This window comes from Chiloscyllium plagiosum, chromosome 15, assembly GCF_004010195.1.
Source record: "Chiloscyllium plagiosum isolate BGI_BamShark_2017 chromosome 15, ASM401019v2, whole genome shotgun sequence".
Taxonomy (NCBI): Eukaryota; Metazoa; Chordata; class Chondrichthyes; order Orectolobiformes; family Hemiscylliidae; genus Chiloscyllium; species Chiloscyllium plagiosum.
Genome location: NC_057724.1, coordinates 44,868,322 through 44,880,814, shown reverse-complemented (window position 1 = coordinate 44,880,814; position 12,493 = coordinate 44,868,322). Strand labels below are relative to the sequence as shown.

Sequence of the window (12,493 nt, the reverse complement as noted above, 5' to 3'; positions counted from 1 at the left end):
GTGGGAGGAAACCGGAGCACCCGGAGGAAACCCACGCAGACATGGGAAGAATGTGCAAACTCCACACAGTCGCCTGAGGTGGGATTTGAACCCGGGTCTCTGGCGCTGTGAGGCAGCAGAGCTAACCACTGTGCCACCGTGCCGCCAAAATTGGTATATCTTGTACACAAAAAGCAGGACAAATGCAACCCAGCCAATTATTGCCCTGTCAGTCTACTCTTGAGCATCAATAAAGTTATGTAAGGTGTCATCAACAGTACTACCAAGCAGAAACTACTCAAAAATAACTCGCTGAATGATACCCAGTTTGGGATCCACTGAGGCCACTCAGCTCCTGACCTCATTGTCGCCTTGCTTCAAACATGGTGGAAGTGCTGAATTTCACAGATGAGGTCAGAGTGACAGGCCTTGACAAAAAGGATGCGTTTGTCCGAGTGTGTCATCAACTGCTCCAGCAAACCTGAAATCAGTGGGTATTGGGGGCAAATTATCCACTGGTTGGAGTCATACCTGGCACATAGGAAGATGTTTGTGGTTGTTGGAGGTCAGTCATCACAGCTCCAGAACATCTCTACAGGAGTTCCTCAGGGTAGTGTCCTAGGCCCAACCATCTTCAGCTGCTTCCTCAATAACCTTCCCTCCATCATAAAATCAGAGTAGGGATGTTCGCCAATGATTGCACAATATTCAATATCATTTGCGACTCATTGGATACTGAAACAGTCCACGTTCAAATGCAATCTGGACAATATCCAGGCTTGGGCTGACAAGTGGCAAATAATATTTGTGCCACACAAATGCCAGGCAATGACCATCTCCAATAAGTGACAATCTAACCACAGCCCCTTGATATTCAATGGCATTACTTTCACCGAATCCCTGACTATCAATATTCTTGGGGTTACCATTGACCAGAAACTCAACTGATTGTTGTTAATCTTAGGTTGCAGAAAAGATTTACAAATTTTGCTAGGACTGGAGGGTTTGAGATTTAAGAGAGGCTGAATAGGCTGGCATTATTTTCCCTGGAGCATTGGTGGCTGAGGGGTGATCTTACAGAAGTTTATAAAATCATAAAGGAATTGATAGGGTGATTAGCCAAGGTCTTTTTCCAAGGGTGGGGGAGTGTCCAAAACTAGAGGGCATAGATTTAAGGTGAGGGGAGAAAGATTTTAAAAGGCCCTGAGTAGTAAGAGGGTGGTGCATGTATGGAACGAGCTGCCAGAGGAAGTGGTGGAGGCAGGTACAATACAACATTTAAAAGGCATCTGGATGGGTATATGAATAGGAAGGGTTTAGAGCAATGTGGGCCAAATGCTGCCAAATGAGACTGGTAAGATTGGGATGCACACACGAATTGAACCAAAGGGCCTGTTTTTGTGCTGTATGACTCTTTGACGTAAACAATGGCTACAAGAGCAGGTCAGAATCTCTGAATACTGCTGTGAGTAACTCACTTCTGGACTCCCCAAAGTCTGTCCACTATCTGCAAGGCACAGGTCTGGAGTGTAATCAAAGACTCCCCACTTGCCTGGATGGATGCAGCTCCAATCACAATCAAGACACTTGACACAATCCAGGACAAAGCAGCCCGCTCAACTTGCACCACATTCACAAATTATCTACTTCTTTCACCACTGATGCTTAGTAGCAGCACTGTGTATTATCTTCAAGATTCACTGCAGAAATTCACTAAAGAACCTTAGACAGCACCTTCCAAACCTGTAAAGAAGAACCAAAAGAACTGCAGATGCTGGAAATGAAAAACAAAAATTGTTGAAAAAACCTTAGTAGTTTTGGTAGCATCTAGACTTTACACCAAGGAAAACATTCTCCCTGTACCTAGTCTGTATAGCCCTGTTAGAATTTTTAATGTTTCAATCAGATCCTCCTCATCCTTCTAATCTCTAGTGAACACAGGCCAAGTCCAACCAATCTCTCCTCATTGCACACTCCGGGCATGACTGACATTAGCCAGTGAACCTCTGGTGCACTCTCTCTATGGCAAGAATATCCTCCTTTAGTTTGGGAGACCAAATTGCATGTAATACTCCAGGTGTGAAACCACCAAGGCCCTGCATAACTGTGGTAAGACCCATATAGGCTGAGGAGTTCCTCAGTATAGAGTTCTGGGCTCAAGCCTCTTCATCTAATCACCCTCTTCAATGAACTTCCTTCATAAGGCCAGAAATGAGGATTTTTGTTGATGATTGCACAATAATCACATTATTCAGCGATTCATGACTCTTTAGATATGCAAGCAGTCCAAGTCCAAATGCAGTAAGACCTACACAACACTCAGGCCAAAGCTGTTAAGTGGCAAGGAACATTCACACCACAGAAATGGAATACGAAGTCAGTTAAAATCCTGAGAAATAAATTAGGTCACTTTTTAATGAGCATGTTACTTTGAATGGATGTTGAGGGTTTTGATTAATGCAGTAATGTTATTCACTGGTTGGACTGCTGCGGGTTTTTGAAAATTTTTTTTGCACTTCATGGCTTTGTTGTGTTATGTCAGCATACCTTTAAGAGACATACTTATGATATCATATCATATGACGTGAGGGTATAAAATGTCATGGACTCCATCTTAATTTAAGTCATATGAGATCACACAATGACAGAAGGATATTACTCATTGTAACTGTATGGTTTATTGTTAACCCAGGCAAAGAAGTGCCTGTGAACATAATATTTTTATATATTAGTGACTTATAATAAATGTGTATTGGATCTTTCAATACCACGTTACCCAATTCTAGTTTCTTATGTTAGGAGGGAATCATATAAGCATTACGAGGCCAGGTAAAGATATCCTGCTAGAGGCAAAATGCATGTCAAGCTTGGCATTGTGTTTTTCTTTCAAAATGAATGAATGAACTAGATGTGATATAGGTTTGTGTTACAGAGGGGAACGGTCAAATTGCAACATCACACGACCTTCTGTCAGCCAGCAAACAAATTTTACAGAAAGCCAGCTTGCAAAAAAAACCAATGATGCAAGGGATTATGTAAATAATTGTGGCTTCTGTGAAGTCAATAAACTAGCTTTCACATTTTGTTATGTTCATTTACTGATAACCAAACCCTTCTGTGTGGAGGTAAAATATCAGGATAGATCAAACTATCAATCCAACAATTTTTCCTTGTTGAATTTGAATGTCCTGTTTTATCTAACATTTGTTTCTCCTAAAATACATGCTTTTTGCATGAAAACTCATTGAAAAATTTGACTACTGACAGCTGTCTGTAATGTACAGGAACAACCTACTTATAGTTGTGTCACAAATTCAGTTCTTGCCCCTTTACCAGGACTTTCCATGGTCAAAGATTCAGCTGATGTATTTAAAGTCTACATGGATAAGTGTCCACTAATATAGGAGATCCATTCCCAGGGGTGGCAGTAGGAACCCCTGTAATTGGGCCAAGGTCCGAGCATAGTTTAGCGTCACTGGCCTTCACAAAAAGACCCAGAACCAGTGCAGGAAAAGGATGCAGTCCATGAGATTAAGTGGCACTGTCTTTTTCACTGTAAACTAACACTCATAGCGGTAGCACTCACTCTAACTATGACTCTGCAAACACGTGTCACATAGGCCTATCATTTGGAAGCCTCAGTATCAAGTGGATGATGTGCAGTGAAGGGCTCAGAGCCACCTCATGCTCTCTTTGTCCCAGCACTCCTATTTATTTATTGGGGAAGGCTCAGAATTTGGGATGGCTATGCATGCTTATAAAACGCTCATGCTCTTATTGCCCTCACACTCCATCCTTTCCTTTCTCTGTTTACAGCACAAAATGGCCCACAGCTGGAACAAGAGGACCCAGACCGGGTGAGGGCTGAAAATATTTGACTCCTCACCACCTTTATAGAGCAGGCCATACAGCTGGCAAGGCCAGAACCATGACCATTTCTGCACTGGTGAGAGATAGGAATGTTACAATAAACAGTATGGAACTTGGCATTCTACCCTTCTAAGGCATGTGTCACACATTGATCTAGATAAGGGACAGTGCATTTGCAAAATGAATTATTCTCCACTACACTTATTAGCATCTACTAGAAGAAACAAAGCACAAGCTGCTGCGCCCTCCTCCCCTGCAGTAGCATCATTATCCCTCCTGATGATATCTCTGACACCTCCTGAGAAAGCGTCAGTGTTGTGTTCATGTGAACCGTCCAGCATAGAGACATTCACCTTGGCAGGTCAATTATCTAGAGCAGACTTGACGTCGCAGCCAGGTGAGCATGTCACTGACATGAGTTCACATGAAGAAAACAATGCCCAAGGCCTCTGATACTACAAGGACTGGGGAAATAACTACCCTATTACAGAGGAGGCAGTGCTGGACACCTTAAAACCATAAAGGTGGATAAATCCCCAGCCCTGACCAGGTGTACTCTCGAACACTGTGGGAAGCTAAGGAAATGATTACTGGGCCCCTTGCTGAGATATTTGTATCAGCAATAGCCACAAATGAGATGCCAGAACTTTGGAAGTTGACTAACGTGGTGCCACTATTGAAGAAAAGTGGTAAGGAAAAGCCAGGGAACTATAGCCCGGTGAGCCTGACATCGGTGGTGGGCTAGTTGTTGGAGGGAATCCTGAGAGACAAGATTTAAAAATGTATTTGGAAAGGCAAGGACTGATTAGATATAGTCAACATGGCTTTATGCTGTATGCATGTCTCACTAACTTGATTGAGTTTTTTGAAGAAGTAACAAAGAGGTTTGATAAGGGCAGAGCAGTGGACATGATCTAAATGGACTTCAGTAAGGCATTTGACAAGGTTTCTCATGGGTAGCAAGGTTAGATCACATGGAATACAGAGAGAACTAGCCATTTGGAGACAGAACTGGCTCAAAGGTAAAAGACAGAGGGTTGCTTTTCAGGCTGGAGGGCTTTGACCAGCGGTGTACCACAAGGATCAATGTTGGGTCTACTGCCAATTTTGGTGTAATCTGCAAATTTACTAATCCAAAATGTCGACTCTCCTGCTCCTCAATGTTGCCTGATCTGCTGTGCTTTTCCAGTGCCACACTTTTCGACTCTGACTCTCCAGCATTTGCAATCCTCACTTTCTCCCAAACCTATTAATCAGACCACCTACATTTTCCTCATTTACATATATATATTATAAAGATCATTTATATATGTTACAGACGACAAGGGTCGCCGCACTAATCCCTGTGGAACACCATTAGTTACTGATCTCTATTCCGAAAAGTATCCTTCCACCATTACTCTCTGTCTTCTATGACCAAGGTAGTTCAGTATCCATCTAGCCAGCACACATCAGATCCCATCAGATGCTACCTTTTGTACTAGCTTGCCATGAGGTACCTTATCAAATGATTACTAAAGTCCACTGCTCTTCCCTCATCAATCTTTCTTGTCACGTCCTCAAAAAACTCAATCAAGTTGGTGAAACATGACCTTCCCCGCACAGACACATGCTGCCTATCACTGGAAAGTGCATTTGCTTCCAAATGTGAATACATCCTGTCTCTCAATATCTTCTCCAACAGCTTCCCCACCACTGAAGTCAAGCTCCTTGGCCTGTAATTACCTGGATTATCTCTGCTTCCCTTTTTAAACAAAAAAAAATGTTGGCCAACCTTATTAAAATCCATGTAAACAAAATAAACTACTCTATCTTCATCAATCACCCTTGTCACCTGCCCAAAACACATCAATCACTTGCCCTGCACAAAGTTATGCTGACTGGCACTAATTAGTCCATGCTTTTCCAAATGAGCGTAAATCCTATCCCTAAGAATTCTCTCCATTAGCTTTCTAACCACCGATGTGAGACTCATCAATCTATAATTTCCTGGCCTATGACTATTCCTACTTCCATTTTTGAACAAAAGAACAATATTAGCTACTCGCCAATCCTCAGGGATCTCTCCAGTGGCTGGAGAGGATACAAGGATCTTGGTCAAGGCCCCTTTTCATGTCTAGAATGCAAGTTTAAATAGATTTTAGACTAATAGGAATGCAGTGTTGATGAGGTGGGCCTAGTGAGAAAGAGATGGCACCAAAAAAGTGGCTACTTCTACGATGGTGGGTCAAATACAGGCGACACAAGTGTTGCTGGTGAGCTAGCTGAGGGCCCAGAATTCTCTCTCAGTCATATCTTTTATCCTTTTGATTCTTAAATTATTCAAAATAGAGCCCGATTGTGGTGACTGTTGAAGTTTTTCACTGTAATTTACTGCGTTATTCAAAGTAAAATGCAAGTGACAATAAATAAATAAATAATCCCCAAAAATCTCCCTTCTCAACAAGCTGCAAAGTTACAATGTGAAATTAATTCAAAAACATTCCAACCCACTTCCTGGTGGATATAGATGAGAACTACATGAAACTAGGTGCAAAATAATGAGAAGTTAAAAATGTCCACTAAGAATAATTGACATAAACAGAAAGGAAAAAGTGAGGATTGCATATGCTGGAGACCAGAGTCGAGAATGTGGTGCTGGATAAGCACAGCGGGTCAGGCAGCATCTGAAGGGCAGGAGAATCAATGTTTCAGGTATAAGTTCTTCATCAGGAAAAATGAGTTTCCTGATGTACAGCTTATTGCCTGAAACATCGATTTTCCTGCTCCTTGGATGCTGCCTGACTTAGTGTGCTTTTCCAGCACCACACTCTCGAGCCATAAAAAACAGAAAGACAATTTGCAATTGAGGTCTGCTCTCCTAGTTTTAGGAAAATTTGGCTGAACTATGCAATAGAATCTTTTGCTTTTTGAATAAAAAACTCAACAGATCTGACAAAATTTAACTAGCAATTCTTACAACAATTTTGCGCCTCATGTTTTTGCACTAATGTGTAGAGATCGTTAATGAAATCAGACATGAATTCATTTGGATGCCAAAATCTTCTATTACAACTTGCTATTTCAATAATTTTATTCATTCTGAGGTGGGGGAATAAAGATTCAGGAAGGAGGGAGTGGCGACATAGGGAAGGGGCAGTGAGGACACAAGTTGGGAAAAGTAAGGATGTGGGGAGAGGTGCGTGTAGATATAAGGAGGGAAGAAGTGTAGACACAGGAGGAGGAAGTGAGGATGCAGGGGGGAGTGAAGACATGGGAAGGGATTGAAGTAATTGTCAAAGGATTTCAGTATCCCTTTAAAAGTATCAATTGCTTCTTTTACTCTTTGGTATCTTCAATGTCCTCAGCTATACACTCCGTTTCTGATAAAATATCAGTTTTGAAAGGCTTTCTGTATATTAAGAATTATTTTCTCCAAGATGTCCAGCACCAAATTTTGTTTGCTAAATATCTGCAATCAAGCCTTCCAAGCAATATTCTTTGTGGTGCCATTACTTCCTAATATGGTTATAAATTGCGCTTTTTTTAGAGAGGAGATGTTTGCTTGAAAAAAATGATTTCGTGGTAATAACAATTCTCATGCCTATTGCTGCCATATTACAGGGCTTACACATTTTGCAGTAAAAATGGAGGATCTCTGCCCTTCATCAGTAAAGTGGAGAATTCACATCATTTTCAAGGCTATTCTGTATGAATCCTCTTCCTTGTGATATAGATAATTAATCCTGGTCTTCATTGAGACTCTTAAGGAGATCTCCTGCCTCTTCCGCAGCCCGAATAAAGTCTCCCACATTTTATATTTCCATTAGATCAGATTTACTGAGGCTTTTAACCTACCCATTATGAATCTTTAAAATACAAGGTCTGTAATGTTTTCAGGTCTGTAATTATGGATTAATATTTTCTTTGTAACTTTTCACTTCCATTTCTGTAGTCATGTATCATGCTATGATGGTGGTGATGCTTGATCTGAGCTGCAAGTAATTTTGTAAGATTTCTTTTTCTCAGCCTGGATTATTGCACTGTTTAAAGTTTCCCTACGCGGGAATTTCACTCACGGAGCTATCATATGGAGTATGAGTGTGCCAACTGACATGATGAATGTTGCAGCCACCAGCCTCTTTAAATGTAGGTAAACTAAGTGCCTACTTAGTCTAGTGTGGTAGAAGAAAACCATTTCCTGATATAACTAGGAAGGTCTCTATAGTTAACATGATATAGTTTATTGCATGCCACCAACTGAGTATTAACCATTTTAGATCCATAGGCAACACTTCTCAATTTCTCCTTTCCTCACTTAACTGAGGGCTGCTTCCATGGCAGCAGCAGCCAGATCACTCATTATGCTGCATCACTGAATTGCTTGCTGCTCACTTCCACTGTCCTGTTTTATGAAAATTAAGCTTTATTGTATCTTGAGTCACTTGGGACTGCAGTGTTCCTTGTTTTGTGGTCTTTTGTTAGGTATTATCTGGCTATGTACATGACCAGGTATCTAAGGGGGCTATCCAGAAAGATCATGTTATCTAACTACAGTTTGTTTGTTCCTGGATCTGGGAACCCACAATCAATGGAAGGGAACCCTTAGAAATTTTGCTTCCATCCTGTCCAAACTGTTCCTCAATGACTGAAGACTTGTGGTCAAAATGTTTGATGCACTGAATAGCCAGTAGGGCTTTCTGTCAGTGGGACAGAAGCAGATGATGTTGGTGTTATTACCTACTCCAGGTAAGATTGCATTTGTTGAATTCTTCTTGGCAATTAGAATTCATGGTACAAACCTTTTCAGGTTCTTGGAAGATGGTCCTCAGTGTCTCCAAGAGAATTTGATTCATTGCTTTTTGTGGAGTAGTGCCTTAGAGATCAAGAATTCCTGGTTCAAGTGTTAAACGCTGTCTGCATCTTCTCTGTTCCCCTCCCATTGCTAGATTTTGCTTTTATCTAAAACCCCTGGCTGTCAACATGAGGAAAATGAATGAAAGTGCCACACACATAAAGAGATTTTTTTCCAGAAGGGTCAAAGCTCACAGTTGTTTACCGTAATTGATTTTGTTAGGTCAGCGAACTGCATTGCACAGGAGTCATGGGTTCAAGAAGTACACACTGAACTAGGCACCACTCTTTACTAGATGCATATCTCATTCAAGGCAAGCTGCCATAACCACAAACTGATCATATTTCCAGCTATAAAAATATGAAGGTGCTGCACCCTAAATTTTGTTTTTTGTTTCTATGATCTAACAGCTATTGGTGTTTCCCAGCTTGCCTGCTTCCTCCTTTTTTTTGTGATGTCCTTTTGAACAGAATCAAATTTTATAGTTTCCTTTTATACCTAACATTGGCCTGTTCTCCAGGTATTTTCTGGGTCGTTTTCCTCCGACTCCCTCAAGATTTGACCTTCCTCTCCCAACAATCCCCCTAAACCCCACACCACTTTTTGGGACCTAAAGGCCCAGTTGGATTCTAAATTCTTCTGCCTTCTAATATATCTATGATGCTGAAGGCAGTGTGTTAAATTTATGTTCCATCCATGTTTTGACAGTACAGGGATGCTGTCAGAATTTGAGCTCTCTCTTTCTCTTATAGGGATAAGCTTTTTTATCCTACAACCTCATAAATGAGTAGAAGAGTGCCAGTTAAATGCTGCTGCATATGCTTTGGGAAAACAATATGGGAACAAATGAAAATTGTTTGAATGTAGGTGGATTTGTGGGTAGCCAGGGTATAGATTTCCTACTTGCATTATACCAGCTGTAGCTCTGAGTGCAACTGAAGTTAAGTGCATGCACTGTTTTGTGGTGGACTGGTGGAGGGGAGAGTTACAGCAGTGTCACTTGCTCTATTTTCTGCTGATGTGTTCATCATTCCGCTGCATTGTTAGGACTAAGAGGTGCAAAATCACGGTTATAATATATTCATACACATTTGGGAGCATATGGTTTATATACTGAAGATCACTGACAGCATTTTTCTGCTGTCATTCAGCATGGAAATAAATCCTTCAGTCCAACTTGTCCTTGCCAACCAAGTTTCCCAAATTAAGCTAATCTCACTTGCCTGCATTTGGCCAACATCCCTCTAAACCTTTCAATTCATACACCTGCCCAAATAGCTTTTAAATGTTGTAACTTTACCAGCATCTACTACTTCCTCTGGCAGTTATTCTACATAGAAACACCCTTTCTTTGAAAAAGTTACCCCTTAGGTTCCCTTTTACATCTTTCTCCCCTCATCTTATAAATATACATCCTGGTTTTCCTAAGGAAAATACCTTTACTATTCACCTTATCTATGCCCCTCATGATTTTATAAACCTCTATAAAGTTACCCCTCCACCTCTGACGCTCCAGTGAAAAATGTCCCAGCCTATCCAGCCTCTCCTTATAATTCAAACCCTCCAGTCCCAGCAACATGCTGGCAAATCTTCCATGAATTTTCCCTACTTTAATAATATCCTTCCTATAGCAGGCGGACCAGAACGGTACACAATACTCCTAAAGTGGCCTCACTAACGCCCTGTACAACATCAACATGATGTCCCAACTCCTATACTCAATGGTCTGAGCAATGAAGCCAAGCATGCTTCTTAACCACCCTGTCTACCTGTGACACAACTTTCAAAGAACTACGAACCTGAATGCTTCGGTCTCTCTGTTCGACAACACCACCCAGGACCCCACCATTAACTGGATAAATTCTGCCCTTTGTGTAGGTAAGTTATGACTCAAGGCAAATTATGGAATTAAACCTCCTGATGTATTTCCTGTCATTTGCACTTCAGTGATGCTGGGTAAAAGGAATGCCAATGCTTTGAAAAGAAGAATATTAAAATGTTAAATCCCTTGTAAGGGACAAAATTAATCACAGAGCATTTGTGGCTTTCAGCAGCCAATCCACCAGGGGGTGCTGTTTACATGAAAACTGGATATCAAGCTGAGTCTATATTGATATTGTCAAATGAATTTAAAGGATGATGAGTTTAGAGGATAGAATATTTACAAGGAAGAGTACTCTCTGAGATTGTTCTATGCTGACAGCTTTGGCTTACTACATTATTTAAGAAACCACTTTCAAAGAACACTGATTTAGAAAAATATTTGAAACAGATTCCTTAAAATTCATTATTCCCTGTATAAGTACTACCTGGCCAAAAGAGAAAAGAATTCTGCAATTTTGTTGTCGCTGGTAAAAAGTGATAACAGCAAGAAGCAGTGCAGTGAAGCTTGATTTCAACACAGGGTCTTAGAGAGAAAGAAAACTCTATAGTGGGTGGCACAGTGGTTAGCACTGCTGCCTCACAGTGCCAGAGACCCAGGTTCAATTCCCACTTCAGGCGACTGACTGTTTGGAGTTTGCACATTTTCCCCGTGTCTGCGTGGGCTTCCTCCCACAATCCAAAAATGTGTAGGTTAGGTGAATTGGCCATGCTAAATCGTCCACAGTGTTAGGTGAAGAGGTATACGTAGGGGAATTGGTCTGGGTGGGTTGCACTTTGGAGGGTCGGGTTGGGCTGAAGGGCCTGTGAGTAATCTAATCTATAGATCATGCACCTGTGGAGGAACAAGAGGCAAAAATCAGAGGCACACATGTATGTGGCATATGATTCAGAAAGGGTTTGCCTTCATCAAAATTAAACTAGTAAGATGACAGCATTAAATTCTGTCTACCGAATTTAATTATACTGGTATTTGTTATATTTTCCATAACCTTTAACTTCAGTCCTCAATACCCTCCCTATCTCTCCAGCCACAGTGCTCCAATAAACACAGAGCCTGTGGCATGTCCAGAAGCAATGGGTAAGAGCACCTACACTTACTCTATATTTGGGACACATTGGAGATGCCTCTTTTTAAAATTTTGCCAGATAGTCCGCTGCCAAATGAACCCCATGCAGAACTTTTAACTGCGTAGCATATGTTCTGTTACAGATTGAGACCTTTCACATGTTCTCCCATATGTCCTCCCACGTTTCAGAAGAGATCTCCGCTCCTCGCTCTCGCACCCAGACTTCACATAACTGGTTAATATCCTGCCATGCCCTACCACACAGAAGGTGATAGAGAGCACTAACCAAAAGGGTGCTTGCGGCACTTAGCAACAATCTCTCTGTATCGGGCTTATAGGGCTTAGTGAGAAGCATAGTCTTCTTCTGGATGAAATCCCCAACCTAAAAAAAACAGAAAAGATCTCGACTGGGTGTATTTGCAGCTCAATTGCTCGAAAGGCATCATAACCTCCCCCTCAAACAAGAAACTCATCTTGCTGCCCATTGCGTGAACCTTAAGTTCATCATCCTTGGTCAGAATGCTGGCATACCAATTATGGGGTGAGTGGCAAAGTCTTGGATAAACAACCCTCACTCTGATGCGTTGCCCTCCGTGCCTTGACCTACCAATAGAACATAGAACATAGAACAGAACAGGCCCTTCAGCCCACGATGTTGTGTCGACCACTGATCCTCATGTATGCACCCTCAAATTTCTGTGACAATATGCATGTCCATTAGTCTCTTAAATGTCCCCAATGACCTTGCTTCCACAACTGCTGCTGGCAACGCATTCCATGCTCTCACAACTCTCTGTGTAAAGACCCCACCTCTGACATCCCCTTTATACTTTCCTCCAACCAGCTTAAAACTATGACC

General features: G+C 41.5%; 2 long non-coding RNA genes across 2 annotated transcripts in view; one reads left to right on the top strand and one right to left on the bottom strand.

Moving 5' to 3' along the window:
• LOC122557276 overlaps positions 1 to 3,863 on the bottom strand; it is a 25,637-nt gene extending 21,774 nt beyond the window's left edge. Inside the window, exon 1 of the long non-coding RNA XR_006313786.1 lies at positions 3,794 to 3,863. This is a non-coding gene — a long non-coding RNA (uncharacterized LOC122557276). The remainder of the gene's footprint in view (positions 1 to 3,793) is intronic.
• LOC122557275 overlaps positions 3,799 to 12,493 on the top strand; it is a 73,791-nt gene continuing 65,096 nt past the window's right edge. The window contains exon 1 of the long non-coding RNA XR_006313785.1: positions 3,799 to 3,925. This is a non-coding gene — a long non-coding RNA (uncharacterized LOC122557275). The remainder of the gene's footprint in view (positions 3,926 to 12,493) is intronic.